At 43.9% G+C, this 21,861-nt stretch overlaps 1 pseudogene; it reads left to right on the forward strand.

Annotated features, from left to right (window-relative positions):
- The first annotated feature begins 16,515 nt into the window (after positions 1-16,515).
- On the forward strand, positions 16,516-16,632 carry LOC126485510 (5S ribosomal RNA; annotated as a pseudogene).
- Positions 16,633-21,861: the final 5,229 nt, after the last annotated feature.

Genomic DNA, 21,861 nt, shown 5'->3' on the forward strand with positions numbered 1-21,861 from the left:
AATCAGTACTGAGAACCATGAGTCTTACATCAATACTGACGAACTGCACGTGACTAAAGGAGTATTATTATTTTCAGGGACATGATACGCAAACTTAAACAGAACAGACGTTGAGATTTTCTATTTTAGTAGTAAAAGTTGAAGCCAGTCATTATTTACAACGTGAATTACATGGATAGCTATCTCACATAAAATTGTGTGCCGTTTTATTTAATTACAGCAGTTAAACTTAACGTAATTTCACCAGTGTCAGTTAACTAATTTTTAGCGAGATAATTCAGATCCTCTCAGCGAGACGCCGGTATATTTACATCACTGGGCTTGTAGTCTGGTAGTCTGAAGTGCAGAGAGTTCAAATCCCCATTCAGAAATCGGAATTTAGGTTCAAAATGGTTCAAATGGCTCTGAGCACTATGGGACTTGACTTCTGTGGTCATCAGTCCCCTAGAACTTAGTACTACTTAAACCTAACTAACCTAAGGACATCACACACATCCATGCCCGAGGCAGGATTCGAACCTGCGATCGTAGCAGTCGCGCGGTTCCGGACTGAGCGCCTTAACCGCGAGACCACCGCGGCCGGCCGGAATTTAGGTGGTATAATTCCCTGAAAAGGATACGGATGTTCCCCTTCCGTTTATTATTATGATGGAAATACAACGGATGCAATAAATCCACTAAAGAGACTGTCTACACTACGCTAGTCCGTCATCTGTTAGGGTATTGTTGTACGCTATGGGACTACCAGAGACGATTGACGGAGTTCGTCAAGAAAGTTCAAAGAAGTGCAGCTCGTTTTGTATTATCGCGAAATTAGGAGTGTCTCGGATATGACACGCGGGTTGGGTTTGCAGTCTTTGAAACAAAGACACTTTTCATTGCGACGAGGTCTATTCCGCGAAACTGCGGTCTCCAAAGTGCTCCTCAAAATGCAGAACATTTTTTATTCACGCCCGCCTACATAGACAGAAATAATAATTGTAATAAAATAAGGGAAATCAGACCCCGTACGGAAAAGTCAGTGTGAATTGCAGAGGAGACATGTAGATGTAGATGTAAAGCTATCGATCCGGATCTACACAGCACAGACTGTAGAACTGATACTGGACAGATGAAAAGAGTCTAACATTAATCGGGGTCATTCGGTAAGCCATGACAATTATTATATATCGTGCGAACATGTGACATCATCGTAATCACAGTAAATACATTCGATAGTCCGAGGCAAACGTATTTAAATCAACCGACAGATCGCACCGTGTGTGAGATGGCTCGGTACCATCGCTGAAACATTCAGTTTGAACTTGGTCGTGCTACAAGACGAACTAACCAATGTGAAGTAGCGAGCATACGTGAAAATAGCCTTTCTCGCTGGCAGAAAGTCTACTCATTGTCATACGGAACTACGAACAGTGTGGGTGATAGGGCATCACCCACGAAGGTTATGCTCATTGTGGCGTATGACAGCCACGATATTCTGGAGTGTCAACCTGTTAGGAGCGGCCACACTGCCAACAGCAACTTTCTGCTGTACCATCTGCTATGAACACTTCGGCGGAAACGTCCGCCACTACTGGATAATGCAGTGACGCTGTATGAACGCTACAGCCTACACTGCAGGTGTCATCAATAATTGAGTACAGCATTGGGGTGAGAAATCCTCCCTCACACACCCAAGTCACCAGACCTCATTCCATGGGACGTATTCTCATTACACAACTGAATAAACCATTGCGTGGGAGGCTCTTTGCAAACAGAACGGATATCCTCACGGCATTTCGGCGACAAGTGAGACACACATTGATGGTAATGCCAATGGTCTTCAACGCCTTCCCAATCGTTGGCGTGCACTGAGGGACTATTCTGAAGGACAGTAGTTGTTTATGATACATTTTTGTTCCATTTGTACTAGTGCACAATACATTTACACGGAGCTCCAATGCACGTCTTTCGTTTCAAATTTTGCCGTTACCCCCTGTACTGGAACCCTATTTTATGTTGGCGTTCCGGTATTCACTGCCTTATCGATTCAATGCACATCGAGGAATTCCCATGTTGTCGCATTATCGCAAGATATATCACAGGGATAGAAAAAGGAAGAAACTGGCAAGTATGCAGTCACCGTCTACAACCTTTTTGATAGTACACAATGGCTCCGAGAATTGGTTCATCATGTGGTCTGGTTGCTATGTTTCTTTACTAAGATTGTTTTATGAAACTTCCTGGCAGATTAAAAATGTGTGCCGGACCGAGACTCGAACTCGGGACCTTTGCCTTTCGCGCGCAAGTGCTCTACCAACTGAGCTACCCAAGCACGACTCACGCCCCGTCCTCACAGTTTTACTTCTACCAGTACATCGCCTCAAGATTGTTTTATATTTATGAATCATTGTTGGTAACAGTATCTCATTTACTACCATGACCAATTTCTTTTTCAGAATTGTTATTGGATGATGGTATACGATAACCGAAATCGACCACCACCACAAAAAAAAAAAAAAAATAAAATTATAAAAAAATAAAAAAATAAAATCGAGATTGAGACTTTTACTAATTATTCTTATATAAAAAAAATGTTGAAGTTCCAATAAAGTTGCTAAAATTTCTAGGTGTCTCCTTGCTTATTTGGAAACGATTGATTTAGTGCTACATTTGGAGCACAAATGTATGAGGCAGAGACTTGGACACTTTCGAGACGTCATGCTGAAGGAGAAATTGCAATGGAATGACAGCGTTCCGAAGGAAGACGGGTTGAGAAGAACAGGGTGGACAATACATCCACTCAAAACTGTCACCAGTAGGAGGAAAAAAACGGGTAACTACCGGCTCCGTCCTTCAACCAATTTCATTACTCTTAGTGAGGAAATTATGGAGAGAAGGAGAGAGGACGACAGACAGTTCACAGATGAAATTTAAGCTGTTAAAAGATACGAGAGCTTCAAATGACCAACATCAAGAAGGGAGGGATTATGAGCCCATCAACTTTGTGGTTGAGGAGAAAATGACTCTGAGGACTATGGGACTTACCATCTGAGGTCATCAGTCCCCTAGAACTTAGAACTACTTAAACCTAACCAACCTAAGGACATCACACACATCCATGCCCGAGGCAGGATTCGAGCCTGAGACCGTAGCGGTCGCACGGTTCCAGACTGAAGAGCCTAGAACCGCTCGGCCACACCGGCCGGCGGTCGAGAAGAAAAGAAGGGAAGACATTCCGGAATTCCACTCGAAAATAATGTGCCGTTATGGTGCGCGTGATCATCTTTCACGAGTACAACTAATATTGCTGATGAATAAAATCGTATACCTGCACGAGGAAGACCACCTTCATTCATTGAAGTGGGCACGTCTCTCAGTGGTATTTTCAGAAGTGCACTGTGTCTGCCCGAGTGGAGTAACACTCACGCTCTCGGTAGCCTAAGGGGTATGTTAGGGGGCATTTTCTCCCAGTACCAGAATAGTATGACACTCTAGAGTGTATTATAAGAGTTTCAGTGATGTCACGAGAATTTTTCTGGTCCGGGGATGCTAAATTTGATTATGTGTGTACTTCTGTAATTAATTATTCAGGATGCAGCCGAACTACACGGACAAAATTACGGAGATTGTTCAGGGATTCTTTCTAGCTATTCCAGTGTAATGGATCTGTGGTCTGTAGTGACTCGTTCCACGGTAAGATGACCATAAACTCTTGATATCTTTTCAAAAAATCATATAAAAACTTTTATTAGATAAAGTGAGTCGTTTTTTGATCGTAAAACCCTTAGCAGCTCTCAGAGTTCTTTTCTTTTGTCCTTTGTTGCAGATTTGACTCGGAATGCATCAAAATGGCGACAGACCGTGACACGGTGCAACAGGTATGCCGAATTCAAATCTGCGACAACGGTACTACCATGGCAGGACACCACCGGCAAAAACAAGCATACTGAGGTGGTTAAAAAACCTTGAAGAGACAGTCAGTGTCAGAGATCTTCCTAGAAATGGATTTCCCCTGGTTTCTGAATCATGTGTTGACAAAAGTCATTTTAACGCAGCCCCTAGAAGTCAATTCGCCGTCCATCACGCGAATTGCAGGAAACAAGTTCAGCTGTCCAGAAAATGTCACATAAGCGGTACGCGTTTCTGCCGAAAAAGTACAAGTCGTCTAAGAATTGAAGGCGAACGATCATCCTCTGCGGTATGCATCCATGTGTTCAATGCTGGCCTCTACAGCTGCTGACAATGACTATCTGATAAAGTGCCTGTTTTCAGATTAAACAACATTCCATGTTTGTGGATATGTAAAACTGCCATTACATTAGGATCTGGGGCTCCAAAACCTACGCAACACATGCGGAAACATCCGTGGTAACCCGAAGCATATTGTTTGGTATCGCCAAATGGACGATAGGGTAACAGGTCCATTTTTCTTTTGCAGAGAAAATGATAACGGGACATGTTTACCTGGATGTGTCCGAATAGTTCCTGCTACCACAGATCGAAGAACTGTGTAATCGCCCGTCATCTTCGAGCACGACGCTGTACTCCAAATTGGAGTTTGAACGAGCAGGAAGTGCCGTATGACACTTTTCCTGAGTGGAGGATGGATCGTAATGGTCCTCTATCACCTTTGCACTCTGATGTCACGCCATTAGACTTATTTCTGTGGGGCTATGTCAAGGACCGCATGTACACAACACTAGTTCATGACGTCGCTGCCCTACATGCACGAATCATTGTGTAGCCTTTGAGTGTTGGTGGATGTAACTGTAGCAGTTAGCAAAGAAGCACCGACTAACATTGTTCCCTAGCAGATCACTCACCTGCCTATCTTCTGTCCCAGGCATCGGACTTCGTCTCTTACAGCAGGTGTTTCATACCTTAATAAGGAAATGATGTACAAAGAGAGCATTACGAAAGCTGCAGACAATGGAAGTCGGGATAACCTGGAGAAATATGTATTCAAAAATGAACACATAAATGAGAGGTAGCCCCGTCACAAGTTTACATAAATTATAACTCACAAAATGTAGCCTCTGGTCGAGCAATAGACTTGCTGTAGGACGAGCTGACAGTACACAAGTTCACACAACAAAACCGTCTCCAGAGTAAACACCAGTTCCTACACAGAAATGAAATAACGAGTAAGTCTATAACAGAAGAAACTAACCATGGGTCACGCTTACGATAACAGTAAAGAGGATCGGCCACAACAGATTACCACGCTACATGTCGACTTGCAGCGCCAGTATTTTACGGCGCAGACGTAGCGGAAGTACAGGGTTATTACAAATGATTGAAGCGATTTCAGAGTTCTACAATAACTTTATTATTTGATATATTTCCACAATGTTTTGCAGACACATACAAAAACTCAAAAAGTGTTTTTAGGCATTCACAAATGTTCGATATGTGCTCCTTTAGTGATTCGGCAGACATCAAGCCGATAATCAAGTTAGTCCCACACCCGGCGCAGCATGTCCCAATCAATGAGTTCGAAAGCATCGTTGATGCGAGCTCGCAGTTCTGGCACGTTTCTTGGTAGAGGAGGTCTAAACACTGAATCTTTCACATAACCTCACAGAAAGAAATCGCATGGGGTTAAGTCGGGAGAACGTGGAGGAGATGACTTGAATTGCTGATCATGATCTCCACCACGACCGATCCATCGGTTTTCCAATCTCCTGTTTAAGAAATGCCGAACATCATGATGGAAGTGCGGTGGAGCACCATCCTGTTGAAAGATGAAGTCGGCGCTGTCGGTCTCCAGTTGTGGCATGAGCCAATTTTCCAGCATGTCCAGATACACGTGTCCTGTAACGTTTTTTTCGCGGAAGAAAAAGAGGCCGTAAACTTTAAACCGTGAGATTGCACTAAACACGTTAACTTTTGATGAATTGCGAATTTGCTGCACGAATGCGTGAGGATTCTCTACCGCCCAGATTCGCACATTGTGTCTGTTCACTTCACCATTAAGAAAAAATGTTGCTTCATCACTGAAAAAAAGTTTCGCACTGAACACATCCTCTTCCATGAGCTGTTGCAGCCGCGCAGAAAATTCAAAGCATTTGACTTTGTCATCGGATGTCAGGGCTTGTAGCAATTGTAATCGGTAAGGCTTCTGCTTTAGCCTTTTCCGTAAGATTTTCCAAACCGTCGGCTGTGGTACGTTTAGCTCCCTGCTTGCTTTATTCGTCGACTTCCGCGGGCTACGCGTGAAACTTGCCCGCACGCGTTCAACCGTTTCTTCGCTCACTGCAGGCCGACCCGTTGATTTCCCCTTACAGAGGCATCCAGAAGCTTTAAACTGTGCATACCACCGCCGAATGGAGTTAGCAGTTGGTGGATCTTTGTTGAACTTCGTCCTGAAGTGTCGTTGCACTGTTATGACTGACTGATGTGAGTGCATTTCAAGCACGACATACACTTTCTCGGCTCCTGTCGCCATTTTGTCTCACTGCGCTCTCGAGCGCTCTGGCGGCAGAAACCTGAAGTGCGGCTTTAGCCGAACAAAACTTTATGAGTTTTTCTGCGTATCTGTTGTGTGTCGTGACCATATGTCAATGAATGGAGCTACAGTGAATTTATGAAATCGCTTCAATCATTTGTAATAGCCCTGTACAGGCGTAACCATTGGAATTGCGATGTGTTTAGTAACTCCAAACATCACGAGTTTTTTGCGGATGACTAGCCTACGTTATTCTCAAGATAATGAGAAGCACTAGCCGCTAAATGGCGGTAACTGCCGTACACTGAATCTTGCGATGTTGACACCTCTAGGAACCGCAACGCAGTGGGCTGGAGAGCTACTCCTCAGGTTATTTAAAGACTCGGTCGCTGAGAAAAGGTGCACCTCCGCGGCACACGAGGAGGTCCATATAGCCAACCTAACAGGGGTGAGAGGCGGAAACATTCCTGCTGTCCTGGCCGCCTAGAGTGGACGAGTTCTAGCCACCAAGCTGGATGACCTGAACTGACGCGAATTCTCAAAACGCGGGAGAATCGTGTGTGCCTCTTCTACCGCGTGTCTTCGACGGTGAATACAAAATAACGGCCGGGAAACCAAGTTAGGTTTCGCTATCGTGGGCATTTTCTATATTAATTAAACGAGTAATGTTAAATTTGTCCTGTCGTCTCCAACTAATTGTCCTCTATGTAGACAATATCTCGGTAGTGTCCGTGGCCTTGGGAAAATTAACTTAGTAGCGTCAATTCAGTAATTCAGTTTGATGAACTGTTAGTTAATTAATCGACTGTTCTGAATTAGGTATAACTTCACTGGAAATTTTATTTGTAGTTTGAATCTGTGCTCAGAATTAAAGGATTAATTTTTTTAATCTGTCTTTATTTTTGGCGATGACTGGTCTGGACAGATGCTGTTGCCTCGCCACGCGCATTTTGTGCTTGATAAGTCACTGCGTTACAGATGACACAGTGAGAAATGTTGATGTTGCGGTGATAACTCGTATATGGGCAGCACTCGAATGTTGCCTTGATGTTCTACGAGCGACGAGTGGATACGCATTGAAATTCTGGCGCAACAGAAAAAAGTACTCTGAGAGCTGCTACACGTTTCAGAACAAACCTAAATGCTTTATGTCTAATAACTTCTAAGTTATGATGCTTTTGAAATGATGTAGGGATCTTACAGACAGCCTGTAATTGCATTTCGTTTTATTCCTTACCCCGATTTACCTTTGTATTTGTGTTGTACTGTAAATACCTGCAGCAAGAATGCAAATGTTGACACTTTGCACTGTGTGTCTTGTCTGGCCAGAAACTCATTCCATCCGCTCATGTTCGAGTTGCGCTCTACCAAAATTAAGGTTTAGTAGTTTTGGTATAGTGCATAAATGACGTAGTAAATGGTAAGATCACCAGCGGTGTTGGTAGCATACGTAGGGAAAGAGCTGTTTTCTGTTTGTTTGTTTTTCAGTTAACTATTGACAAGAATGGGGAAAAGAAATACAGTAGAAGAAGAATTGGCAGCTTTAAGAGATGAATTAGTGAAGGCAACAGAGGAACACGTAGGTAAAAAGACAAGAGCTAGTAGAAATCCTTGGGTAAAAGAAGAGATATTGCATTTAATTGATGAAAGGAGAAAATATAAAAATGCAGTTAATGAAGCAGGCAAAAAGGAATACAAGCGTCTCTAAAATGAGATCGACAGCAAGTGCAAAATGGCTAAGCAGGGATGCCTAGAGGACAAATGTAAGAAAGTGGAGACATATATCACAAGGGCATATATCTAAGCAAAGAAGGGAAAGTAGAAAGGTGGAAGTAGAGGGTCTATACAAGGGCAATGTACTTGAGGGCAATATTACGGAAGTGGAAGAGAACGTAGATGAAGATGATGTGGGAGATAAGATACTGCGTGAAGAATTTGATAGGATACGGAAAGATCTAAGTTGAAACAAGGCCCTGGGAGTAGACAACATTCCATTAGAACTACTGTTAGCCTTGGAAGAGCCAGCCCTGACAATACTCTACCATCTGGTAAGCAAGATGTATGAGACAGGCGAAATACACTCAGACTTCAAGAAAAATGTAATAATTCCAATCCCAAAGAAAACAGGTGTTGACAGGTGTGAAAATTACCGAACTATCAGTTTAATAAGCCACGGCTACAAAATATTAACACGAATTCTTTACAGACGAATGGAAAAACTGGTAGCAGTCGACCTCGGGGAAGATCAGTTTGGACTCCGTAGAAATGTTGGAACACGTCAGGCAATACTGACCCTACGACTTACCTTAGAAAATAGATTAAGGAATGGAAAACCTACGTTTCTAACATTTGTAGAGTTCGAGAAGGCTTTTGACAGTGTTGAATGGAGTACTCTCTTTCAAATTCTGAAGGTGGCAGTGGCCCAATACAGGTAGCGAAAGGCTATTTACAATTTGTACAGATAACAGATGGCAGTTATAAGAGTCGAGGGGGCAGAAAGGGAAGCAGTGACTGAAAAAAGAGTGAGACAGAATTGTAGACTATCCCCGATGTTATTCAATCTGTATATTGAGCAAGCAGTAAAGGAAACAGAAGAAATATTTGGAGTAGGAATTGAAATCCACGGAGAAGAAATAAAAACTTTGAGGTTTGCCGATGACATTGTAATTCCGTTAGAGACAGCAAAGGACCTGGAAGAACAGTTGAACGGAATGGACAGCGTCTTGAAAGGAGGATATAAGATGAACATCAACAAAAGCAAACCGAGGATAATGGAATGTAGTCGAATTAAATCATTTGATGCAGAGGGAATTAGATTAGGAAATTAGACACTTAAAATAGTAGATGAGTTTTACTATTTGGGGAGCAAAATAACTGATGATGGTAGAAGTAGAGAGGATATAAAATGTAGACCGATAATGGCAAGGAAAGCGTTTCTGAAGAAGTTTGTCAGCATCGAGTATAGATTTAAGTGTCAGGAAGTCTTTTTCTGAACGTATTTGTATGGAGTGGAAGTGAAACATGGACGATGAATAGTTTAGACAAAAAGAGAATAGAAGCTTGCGAAATGTGGTGCTACAGAATAATGCTGAAGATTAGATAGGTAGATCACGTAACTAATGAGGAGATACTTAACAGAATTGGGGAGAAGAGGAATGTGTGGCACGACTTGACTAGAAGAAGAGATCGACTGGTAGGACATGTTCTGAGGCATCAAGGAATCACCAATTTAGTATTGGAGGCCAGTGTGGAGGGTATAACTCGTAGAGGGAGACCAAGAGATGAATACACTAAGCAGATTCAGAAGGATGTAGGCTACAGCAATTACTTGGAGATGAAGAAACTTGCACAGGATAGAGTAACATGGAGAGCTGCGTCTAACCAGTCTCTGGGCTGAAGACAACAACAAGTAAAAAAAAAAAAAAAATTAGCTGCTCGCGTAACTTCTGTGCTGTTATCCAACCAAAACAGTTACTTCTGATGCAAGTACAGTTTACATGCACAAGCACAAAAATATATATATATATTTATTGTTGCCATTTTGTAGTCAATAAAACGTTCATCATCATCAAAGGCAAGAGCTTACTGTTGTAATTGATAAGTGTGAAAGTTGTTTACCAATAACAGAAATATGTTTTATATAAGCTCTACAAAGTAATAGATACGTTTTTGCTTTGCATTTTTTGAAAATTTTGCCTTCATTTGAGGAAATTACATGATAAATCCGTTGTTTCTTAACTTCACTGCAAAATTCCTCTGTTTCACTTACAAACCAATAATTTTCGAATAAAACCTGAATTAAACAATGACAGTTTTAATTTTGCTATAAATGCTCTTTACTTTTAAGTAACAGACAGTAGGATAACTATGTAGAGAAAGTATGTTCAGTAGGTTACGTGGGCGTTTACGTATCCACACTCAGTTTCAACATGGTTCACTGCTTCCGGTTTCAAGACGCTGATCACGTAAGCAAGCAAAGCGATCGAAATGAGGTAACGCCTGATAGATATGCAACACACCTAATGATCAAGTAGCGTGGTTACGATCCTAATTGACGAAAGATACTCGGAAAACTACAGTTGTCTATGCTTGCTTACGATTGTCTACAGTAGCCTACGGTAGTTTTACAACCCTACTCATTGTATCTCCTGCTGAAAACGGTTATTCGCACTGTACTCTTTGCCCTCAAGCTTACATTCAGCACTCGATTCAGTCTCTAGTTTGTTTTTTCCGACGTTATCGGTGATTCACAGCAGTATATTTAGATTTGCTGATGAAGAGTTGGCCGATGCGCGCCTCATGTGTGGGCTAAATGAATGTAATGGAAGACCCGCACGATGACGATATAATGAGTTGTTCTTGCATCGATGGCAACCACATCGAAGTGCTTTTGCTTCTGACGGTTGTTGATTTACTTGGTGCTTCATGGTACACATTTTACTGATTGCGTATTATAGGATATTTCACTGTTGTTAAGGATTTTCACTGAAATATAGATAACTGGGGTAAGAGACTGAGTAATTCATAATTACATTTCTACACTGTAATGAGCCACTGGTGACCACCTGTCACTTGCATCACAATTCTCAAAAAACAATCTCTGAAGTTTTATTGCCGGAGTTAGGATCTGTCCTGTATACGGAAAGAAACCAAATTATTCTGCAGATACAGGACTGATTGGCTAAGAACTACAACTCTAAAGACCTGTTATTTACTCGCGACATCGGTGTCGTAGATCGTAAAACCTTCATGGGGGGACAGTAGGCGGGTAGCCTGTACCTTTATGTGGTGGTGAGTACGATGGGCAGTTACGAGTGTAGTTGGCAGCATTCATCACTGAGGCGCATGTGAGCTTGATTTTACAGCGGCCGTTTCGCGGTGGTAATAGTAAATAGGGAGCTGTGACTTTCAAAGTCGACAGTACTGCGATCGAGCACTAGCTGGCATTATTAGTCAGCAACAGTTTTGTGTTGCATAAGAGAAGTAATGGGTACATGGAGGCGTATTAATCGAAGAAACAGGCTTCCCGGGACTATTTATTTGTTGAGATAAGTGATGATGCTGTAAAGGACCAAGCAGAGATGAAACGGAGATGGTTTGTGTTGGAAGTTTCCAGCCTACTTGCCGGATCGTGTGACTGATCGAATGGAATCGGATTGCTGCACGGATGAGCATCCTTGTCGTTAGAATTGTGACTTTATTTAACCTTGTCTCGCGAATTAAAGTGTTGCTTGTGACCCTCATCCAGACTGTTTCCATTATGTTAGAGCAAAAACTGTAGTGACACAGGTTCACCACAGATATCGAGCAAATTAGCGACTGTACTCTGTATATACATTAACAAATACTCTTCCTCGTACATCAGAGATCCAGTTCTTGTCTGGCGCACAATATCTCAGGATAAAATTAAAAATTGCTCTAAATCCCCGGTTCTAAGAATTTTGGAAGTTTGGCTTCTCTGTAATCGAACCTACTCCCAAAGATTCCCAGTTGGAATATTCTCTGCTTCCTGGTATTTGGCTGTTCTACGGCGTGTTATTACTAACAAAGTACGCAAAAAAATATAGCAGTGCAGAGAATGGAGCAGGGTTCGCTGATTAAGAGTTCCGTCGCCGACGGTCGTGTAATTAGCTGTGTAAATAGCTGGATCACGCGTGTTGCAAAGGCCTGGTGCGCCTGTGCAGCGGCGCGAGTATGCTTTCGTGACTTCGCACTGTTGAGAATAAGAGAAGCGGATTGTTATAGTGTAACGGAATCCGCTGCTTTATAACTTCAAGGATTTCTAGCGTGCTTTACAGGCAGTACTTTTCTACTGTTTTCATCAACGACATTCCGAAGACGACTGTTACCGCAATCAAGACGTCGCAAAATATTAAAATACGAGTACAGGAAGATCCAGTAACAAGGGAGAGAGTTTTTAATTCAAGCAATTTCAGAGGTGCGATACCATTTGTTAAGATGTAGCCTGCCACTTCGCCTGTCAGAGTCGCAAATTGCAGACAACATCTCTACAATGTACGGAAAGTCGCCTGAGGCACCAGGAAACAAAACGGTGCCATGGGCTGTAACATAGTAAGCATTCTGGTCGAGATCGGATTTCAACTCCGATAGCAAAACTGTCGGGTGATGAAGTTACAGGACTGAAATACTGCACAACAAACAAATGTGGATATAAACTGGCCTAAGCTTGCTGTATTAACAACAGGCGACGATCTGCGTCATTGCTTCGCTGCGTACAGTAGATACCTTGTGCGTCAATGTTTGGTAGAAACAGGGGCTACTCTTCGAACAACACCATAATCTCCGGATTTGGATCCGGAAGACTTACAGCTCTTCATACTCTTTCTGAGATTCAAATCTGCCCTCCAGGAAGAGCATTTCGAGGATGCTGCATCGGTTGACCGAAGTGTAATGGAAGATTCTGAGCAGACGAAGCGTTTACTGAGGTGTTCTGGAATCTGTACGATCAATGCTGGCAATATGTGGCAAGGGAGCGTATCGAAAACAATTACTTTAATATTTTGGTAACATCATTTTCATTTTATTTCACGTTTTTCTCGAAGCTTATTGACCTACAGCTGCCTCACGTATTGGTTCGACGTCAGAGAGCGATTCAGGCAAGTCCACCGACCGCTCCATCTCAGGACGACTAGTTGAAACTCCGAAATCTTCTCCATGAAAGCTCATCTAGACACCCGAAATCATACCATCTACACTGTGTTTTGTTATGGAGGACCGCGGATATCCGGATGCCTTTTATGGTTTCATCTTAATGAAATTGGCTCAATTATTAAAGGGGTATGCAACCGCTAGCATATCCTGTTGCAGTACCACAGCATCGTCTGATGTGGTAAAAACAAGTCAAACAGCACTTAACGTCCAGTGCTGTCACTCTCTAAGAATTGTACAAAACAAAAAAGCAAAGCAAAGAAAATTTACGACTACTTTGTTAATGACTTGCAATCAAGAAATGAAGTGCACAACAAAAAATGGTTGAAATGGCTCTGAGCACCATGGGACTTAACTGCTGAGGTCATCAGTCCCCTAGAACATAGAACTATTTAAATCTAACTATCCTAAGGAGATTACACACATCCTTTCCCGTGGCAGGATTCGAACCTGCGACCGTAGCGGTCGTGTGGTTCCAGACTGTAACGCCTAGATCCGCTCGGCCACACCGGCCGGCCGAAGTGCACAACAGAAGCCCACTCTACGAATCCAAATTTTCAATGATACTATTTCAAGTGAGCTATCAGAATAGAATAGTGACGCTCGTTATTTTTTATACTTAGAAAAGAAAAACCACCCGAAAGTTTGTTTAATATATTTGCAAAAATCATAATGGAACACACAATAAATAATGTATGTAGGTATGCGTATCATATTATGTATTGGTAGACAACAAGGAAAAAGCAGTGTTTTGCAGTGGGTGGTGGTTTATAATATGCATATATGGCGATCCAGGGATGCAAGGTTACTCATGACTTGTACAGAAACCCGATGCCACTTATAAGAACCGATAGACATGAAACGGAAGTTGTAGCTGAGAAGGGAGTGTGACAGTGTTGTAGCCCGTCCCCGCCCGTTATTCAGTCAGTACACTGAGAAGGTTGTGAATGAAACCAAGGAGAAATTTGGAATGGAAATGAAAGTTTAGGGAGAATAAATAAAAAACTTGAGATTCGCTAACGAGATCGTAATTTGGCAGAGACGGCGGAGGACTTAGAACAGCAGTTAAACGGGATCGATAATATCTTGAAAACAGATTATAAGATTATCATCGACAAAAGTAAAACAAGGGTAATTGAATGTATCCGAATTTAATATTGAGAGAATTAGAGTAGGGAATGAGATTGTGAACATTAGTATAAGGATTTTGCTTTTTGGGGAACAAAATTACTGATAATGACATAAGTAAGGAGGATACACAGTGGAGACTGGCAATACCAGGAAAAGCATTTCTGAAAAAGAGACTTTTGTTAACATTCAGTATGAATTTAGATGTTATAAACTCTTGTCCGAATGTATATGCCTGGATTGTAGCCTTGTATTGAAATGAATCGTGGACAATTCAGTCAAGAAAAGAATAGCAGCCTCCGAAATACAGTGCTACAGAAGAATGCTGTAGAATGCATGGGTAGATCGAATAAGATATGAGCAGATACTGTATTGAACTGAGCAATAAAGAAATTTACCGCACAGCCTGAGTAACAGAAGAGACTGGTCGACAGGGCAAATCTCGAGGCATCAGAGAGTCGTCAATTTGGTAACGAGGGAAGTGTGATGTGAAAAATTATAGAGGGGCGCGAAGGCTCGATTACAGTAAGTAGTAAGTAGGTTCAGATAGACGGATGTAGGCTGTAGTAGTTACGCAGAAATGAAGAGACTTGGGCAGGATAGACTAGCCTGGAGAGGTAGATGAAACCGAGATTCGGACTGAAGACTGATAATGGTTTCAACGACCAGCTCCTACAGCTAGCGTAGTTGCATAGCTGCCAGAGAGCCATCTGTGTCTAGCCTTTAATAGAACACGGTCGCGGCTTTTTTTAAAATCTCATTTTGTTCGTATTCGTTCGTTGCATTTGCTCGGGGCGGACGTCGCAAGACATCCGTTTCAGTTCGTCGATGATCTGTTGACTCAGTTTTTTTTATTACAGAGGGCAGCTAAACCTCTGACCGAACACGCTGAGCTACCGTGCCGGCGTCGGCTAGTAGCTTCAGTGTGGCGCCAACGTGTGAAGCAAGCGGCAACCATGGCACGGAGATGCACTCGTGCTTCCTACAGCCAACTGAGCGAGTTTGAAAGGGGTCAAATTGTGTCCTTCCTAGCGGCAGGCTGGTCCTTTCGGAGAATCGTCTCACAAGTTGAACGTTCTGCGTCAATAGTGTAACAATGGTGTTATCAGCTGTCACGTGAACATTCTCATCATCAAACACACCGAAGTTGATAATATCCGTGATTTTTTTCAACTATTTCTTTATCCAAGATTTACGATGGCTTGATTTTATTGTTTGTGTTTTACTAATTATATCCAATTTCTCTAACAGTTCAACACAATTGTACACTGCACCACTTATTTCTTCTTTTGCTTCATAGCTCGTTTTAATTTCGCTAGAGGTTCCATTCGTATCTGTCAGCCTTGAGAACTAACTCGGAAATGATGTGTCTACCCTACTGACACCCTCAAGGGGTAAAATCAGCTGGGCAGGTCAGAATCGGTTGAATGCAAGACCATTCTTCCAAGTAGCAGGAATCAACGGGTGTACTTCCTGGGCGACAGAACCCCACTTCTCGGGAACAAGTACGCAGAACAATCAATATTATTGACAAAACACACTACAGGAATTTCACCGAAACCAAGTGCAGATAATTTTCTCATTTCTTTATTGTGTTCGTGTAATAATCTTCTACGGATATGGGTAGATAACAAAAAAGGAAAACGGCCATGTTTCGAAAACTTCACGCTAGCCTCTAAGGCACCCTATCAGCCGAATTTAGCATACACTGAAAGGCACATAAAGTACTTCGAAAACTTTTACCGTCGTTCTCTCAGAAACGGTCGAGTAGGTACAGATAAGCCGAAACAAGTGTTCGCTTATTTTGCGCCCTCTTCCACTGAGCGAAGTTTCTCGAAATCGGATTATGTCACTTGCCGTGTTCTCATCGTAACTAAATGCAAACATCTGCCAAACACATCATGCCATGTCACCAGTTGAATCTGGCGACTCGGTCGAATATACTTTCAGCCTTTTCGTGGGTTCGTCACCAGAGTCTTCAGAAAACCCTAATGGATACTTTATGTGCAGGTGACTTCCTGCTGGCTTGGAATCCATTGGTCTCTTGAATGTGTGGGACTCTGGAACGATGTACTGCTTGTATTCTGGTTCCTGTCCGTGAAGGCGGCGGCTTTTACCTTACCTGATTGGGGCCACAGCGGTTCAGATGTCTTGAAGTACCTAGCATCTCCACCGCACAATGTCATCTCATAACCGTAATCAAGTCCAAATCTGAAAAAGGGTTGTCAATTAAATACAACACTTAGTACTGAAAGCGCGTATATCACGAACAGTAATGTACAGCCGGAGGCAACGGCCTTGCCGCAGTGGATACACCAGTTCCCGTCAGTCACCGAAGTTAAGCGCTGTTGGGCATGGTCGGCACTTGGATGGGTGACCATCCGGGTCACCATGCGCTGTTGCCATTTTTCGGGGTGCACTCAGCCTCGTGATGCAAACTGAGGAGCTACACGACCGAATAGTAGCGGCTCCGGTGAACGAAAACCATCGTAACGACCGGGAGAATGGTGTGCTGACCACACGCCCCTCCTATCCGCATCCTCAGTGAGGATGACACGGCGGTCGGATGGTCCCGATGGGCCACTTGTGACCTGAAGACGGAGTGCAACAAGGTACAGCCGGAGCGGAACTAACCTGCTGGACAGAGAATGCAGCTACTCATGCAAACAACGAATATTCCAAAATGGTGGTATTTATATATACATCGAATATTTGAGAATTTGCAAACGTAAGATATTTCAAGAAACTTTCAGAACTGATAAACACAAAATAACAAATAACTGCAGGTGATCGGGTTTGAACTTGCGACCCACAGCACGCCAGCGAGCAACACTAACTCAGCCATATCTACTAGGGTCAGTCAAAAAGTAATCTATATTATTCTTCTTAAATAAAGTCCGTTAAGTGAAATATTTGAATTAGGCGCTACCCCGCAATGTTTCTACTCCAACCCATTGCGGTAGTAACTTCCTGAGTCAACAGATGCCACTACTGCAGTCACTTGCAAAATGGCCGACACCGATATTCGTATTACACAGCCTTCTGTTATAGAATCTTGAGAGCAGAACGTGAAACACCCATTCGCATTCATGAAAGACTGAAAGTATGCGACAATGGATATCAGCACTGCTGGAAACTTGGTTAATCGCTGGGACGAAGCTGTAGGGCGAACACCGTTGGCCGCCGAAACGCGGAATGGAAGGCCGGTGACTGCTGTGATTCCACACAACATTCAGCGAGTCGATGACATCCTCCTTGTTGACTGCCGGGTGACTGTAGATGCGGAATAGCGCCAAATTCAGACTGTTAACTTAACAAACTTTATTTAAGGAGGAAAAAGTAGAAGGCATTACTTTTAGACTGGCCCTCATACGTCTAGCCATGTTAATTTAGGCTTTTCTGTGATTTTCCTGAGTAGTCTCTGATGAAAGCTGGTGTGGTTACATTAAACAAGGTCAAGGCCATTTATGTGTGCGTTCTTGAATAATCTTAGATGGTAGTTTAAAGATCACTATAAAGTTCAATCTTTTGCCTTATTTCTAGCAGTCTGGATGACGAGTTTACGAAATTCAAGTTCCTTTCTTCCTCTGAAACGGTCCGCTTTAGATGATGATGATGTTTGGCTTGTGGGGCGCTCAACTGCGCGGTCATCAGCGCGTGTACAAAGTCCCAATTTTTTCACCGTCCAGTTTTTTTACGAAGTCCAATCCAGCCACTGTCACGAATGATGATGATGAAATGATGAGGACAACACAAACACCCAGTCCCCGGGCAGAGAAAATCCCCAACCCGGCCGGGAATCGAAACCGGGACCCCGTTATCCAGAGGCAGCAACGCTAGACACTAGACGACGAGCTGCGGACTTCCGCTTTAGAGGCAGTGGTGTTACGTTAATCTGTGGTGCCCTTTTTGAGGTATCGTCATTTAGCGTTTGTTCACTTAATATAACTGGTGACGAATGCACTTCCAAATTTTTACTCACGATGGGCCGGCCGAAGTGGCCGTGCGGTTAAAGGGGCTGCAGTCTGGAACCGCAAGACCGCTACGGCCGCAGGTTCGAATCCTGCCTCGGGCATGGATGTTTGTGATGTCCTTAGGTTAGTTAGGTTTAACTAGTTCTAAGTTCTAGGGGACTAATGACCTCAGCAGTTGAGTCCCATAGTGCTCATAGCCATTTGAACCATTTGAACTCACGATGGTAGGTCAATAAAGAAAACGGAAAGAAGGAGATTTTACAAGTTTTAAACTTCTTCTAGATATCTTTTTCGTAACTGATGTAATTAATTTCGTTAGTTGCATTTATATTCCTTGCTTACTACGAGTTGCATTATTTGTAAATTCACCTGAAATACCAATGATTTATTTAAATGAATGCTCGCAGATAGTAGACTCGCCTACCTTGAAAATGAAGTAATAAAGTGTCTACTGCATACCAGCTGTTAAATGTACTTGTCACGGACCAAGCACCTGCATCAGTTTTATGATGTAGCTGCCACTGAATCACGAAATGATATTAAATATGGTGCCATTTTCAGCACTGCGTGTGTCAGAATTGCTATCTACCGGATATAATATTCTTTCGTAATGGCTGCAGATTACATGGGTAGGTAGTGAAAGGGGAATAATAAATGAAATAAATTTTTTTCTGTCTGTTGACGTGTTACGTAATTCAACACATAAGGTATTGTGTGTACCGCTACGTTCCTTTATTTTACAGTCCACAGCTGCTTGACAACATCGAAGAGTATTTTCAGTTAGCAAGATAAGATACCACAAATCAACACGAGTGGTACACACCACTAACTGTACTGTGAAACCAGCAATTATCTTTCACGCCCCATTCATTCGATAAGTCTCTTGCAGCAAAAAATTCTGTGAAGCGGAGATGTCATTCTTTTTTACGATTTCTCTGTTTCTACGGAGCTCTAATGAAGAAATAAGACGTAACAAAGTTATACGTATAATTAGTGGAGGATTAGGCCAATTTCGTCCCGCCAGGAAGTGAACTTGCAATTAGGAGTGGGACAGGCGCATTGTTAGCGCTGGGTCGTATCGGCCGCAGTAGCTGCGATAATGATGGTAATTGAAAGCAGGGGGGGGGGGGAGGTGGAGGCGGAAGGGGGGTGCGACAGGTGGGTTTCCGGCAGTTTTACTGCCCTCACTCCCCTCCTTTATCCTCCTCCTAATACTTTGTGTACCCTAAGGTGAACATACCAGCAGAGACGTAATAATGTTAATTAACGTGTATTATCTGACGGAAAACATAGATTTCTCATCCATTAGTCGGTCTGTAGTGTAGTTTAGCTATTTGAGTAGAACGTCCAACGTAAAACAACATTATTTTTTGGTTCATCCCCGCAGTAGCGCCAGCACAACCTCTCATTCTTTTTAAATGAACATGCTATGATTTAATCTGCCAGGAAGTTCAGCGCACACTCCGCTGCAGAGTGAAAAATTTCGCTCTTGAAACATCCCCCAGGCTGTGGCTAAGCCATGTCTCCGCAGTATCCTTTCTTCCGGGAGTGCTAGTTTTTCAAGGTTCGCAGGTAAGTTTCTGTGAAGTTTGGAATGTGGTAGACCAAGTACTGGCGGGGCTAAGACTATGAGGATGGGTTGTGAGTCGTGTTTGGGTAGCGCAGATGGCAGTCTTCCTTTGTCTGTGGTGAGGCGATGACGTCTTGTTTGCATCTCGCCTGCTGTGTTGCTTGCTAGCGAGCGCGCTTTTGTTTACTTCCGTGTAGCTGCTGTCTCATAGCCCGACTTCATCAATTATCATGGCATTTTCTTACCGCCAAGCCACAATTGGTTCAAACGGTTCAAATGGCTCTGAGCACTGTGGGACTGTGGTCATCAGTCCCCTAGAACTTAGAACTACTTAAGCCTAAATAACCTAAGGACATCTCACACATCCACACACATCGATGCCGGAGGCAGGATTCGAACCTGCGTCCGTAGCGGTCGCGTAGTTCCAGACTGAAGCGCCTAGAACCGCTCGGCCACATCGGCCGGCCAAGCCACAATTAAATTAACTTCTATTTTGGATTACGAACGACCGAAGGCGAATGAAGTAGAACGTTTCTTTTTACGGAATGTAATTGCGTCCCCGCCACAAGATGTTCGCGTAATGCATTTTTTCGATCCTCTGTACTACTGTGTACGTAAACCGGGCGAATGACGAGGTAAATGTAGATATCGTGTGACTAGATCCTCCCGCCGGGTAGAACGTTGGCCGGGTGTAAGTCTTTCGATTTGACGCCACTTCGGCGAATTGCGCGTTGATGCGGGTGAAATGATGATGATTAGGACAACCCAACACCCAGTTCCTGAGCGGAGAAAATCTCCGACCCAGCCGGGAATCGACCCCGGGCCCTTAGGATTGACGTTGTGTCGCGCTGACCACTCAGCTACCGGGGGCGGACTGAATGAGGAGGTGTGAGCCGACGTTGTGCTGTGCCATGGTGGTAAGTTCCTATGGGACCGATCTGCAGAGGTCATCGGTCCCTAATCTTTCACGCTGCTTAATGTAACTTAAAGTAAGTTATGTTAAGGACAACACACATACCCACGGACGACGGAGGATTCTAACCTCTGACGGGGGGAGGCGTGCGAACCGTGGCAATTGCCTCAGACCGCACGGCTAACGCGCAAAGCTCTGCACCATGCTAACGATATCTAGTTCCGATACTCCGACGAACATGAACAGACTGTCGTGATTGATCACGGTGGTTTTGGCCTCCGAACTTTGAGAGTTTTCGAACTCCCGTCTGAGGTACCGTCGGACGTTGTGATGGCCGCTTTTAAAACTTACGGCAACGTCGTCAGCCACGTTGCTGAAACGCAGAAGACGCTCTGAGCCTACCGTGTCCTTTACGGTGTCCGTTACATAAAAACTGAACTACGGAAACGCGTGCCTCCCTACTTGGCTATTGCCGGTTGCAGGGCTGTCGTCATGTACGATGGCCAGCCGCGCAGTTGTTCAGGTAGTTGCCAGGCAGGCCAGGTCCGTTCTGAATGTCTCCAACATAACTGGTTCAGATCCCAGTCGGAGACGTCGTTCTTCCTGCGGCACCCATTGTGTTACCTCCATCTTACGCGCCCGCGGCGATACTGCTTGCGGCGCCCCCTCTGAATCAGTCGGTAACCGCGTCGCCTCCTCTCGACGACACGATGGACGTTTTTCCGGTCTCTCCTGCACTGCTGCCGGCGGCAGTGCAAACGAACGATGAAGGTCGGCAGGCACAAGCTGTTTGCGCAGACCCCATGGTTGTTGATCATGGAGCTGTAGCGACCTCTGCTTTTCTGCCGCTTGGCCACATGTCGGATGATAGCCGCCCACCCATTCTTCGGAAACAATGGTCGCTCATAACACGGAAAAGACAACGCCATACCCCTGCTCATGACTGCCTCCATTGGATGTGTGCACAGAATGACGAACCTGCTACTGATGGTGCGCCGTCCTCTGTCGCTCTGGCACCTGACGACAGGACGTCCTTCCTCACCTCTGTCTCCAGTCAGCGTCCACCTCTGGACCCCGACCTTGCTCCTACTGCGTCTGATGCGGTTGCCTCCCGTTCTGTGTCTGACGCTATCGGTGGGCGCACCTCTGACAGTGATGCCCTGAGCTGACCCAGTGA

Source organism: Schistocerca serialis, chromosome 6 (assembly GCF_023864345.2).
Source record: "Schistocerca serialis cubense isolate TAMUIC-IGC-003099 chromosome 6, iqSchSeri2.2, whole genome shotgun sequence".
NCBI classification, from domain to species: domain Eukaryota; kingdom Metazoa; phylum Arthropoda; class Insecta; order Orthoptera; family Acrididae; genus Schistocerca; species Schistocerca serialis.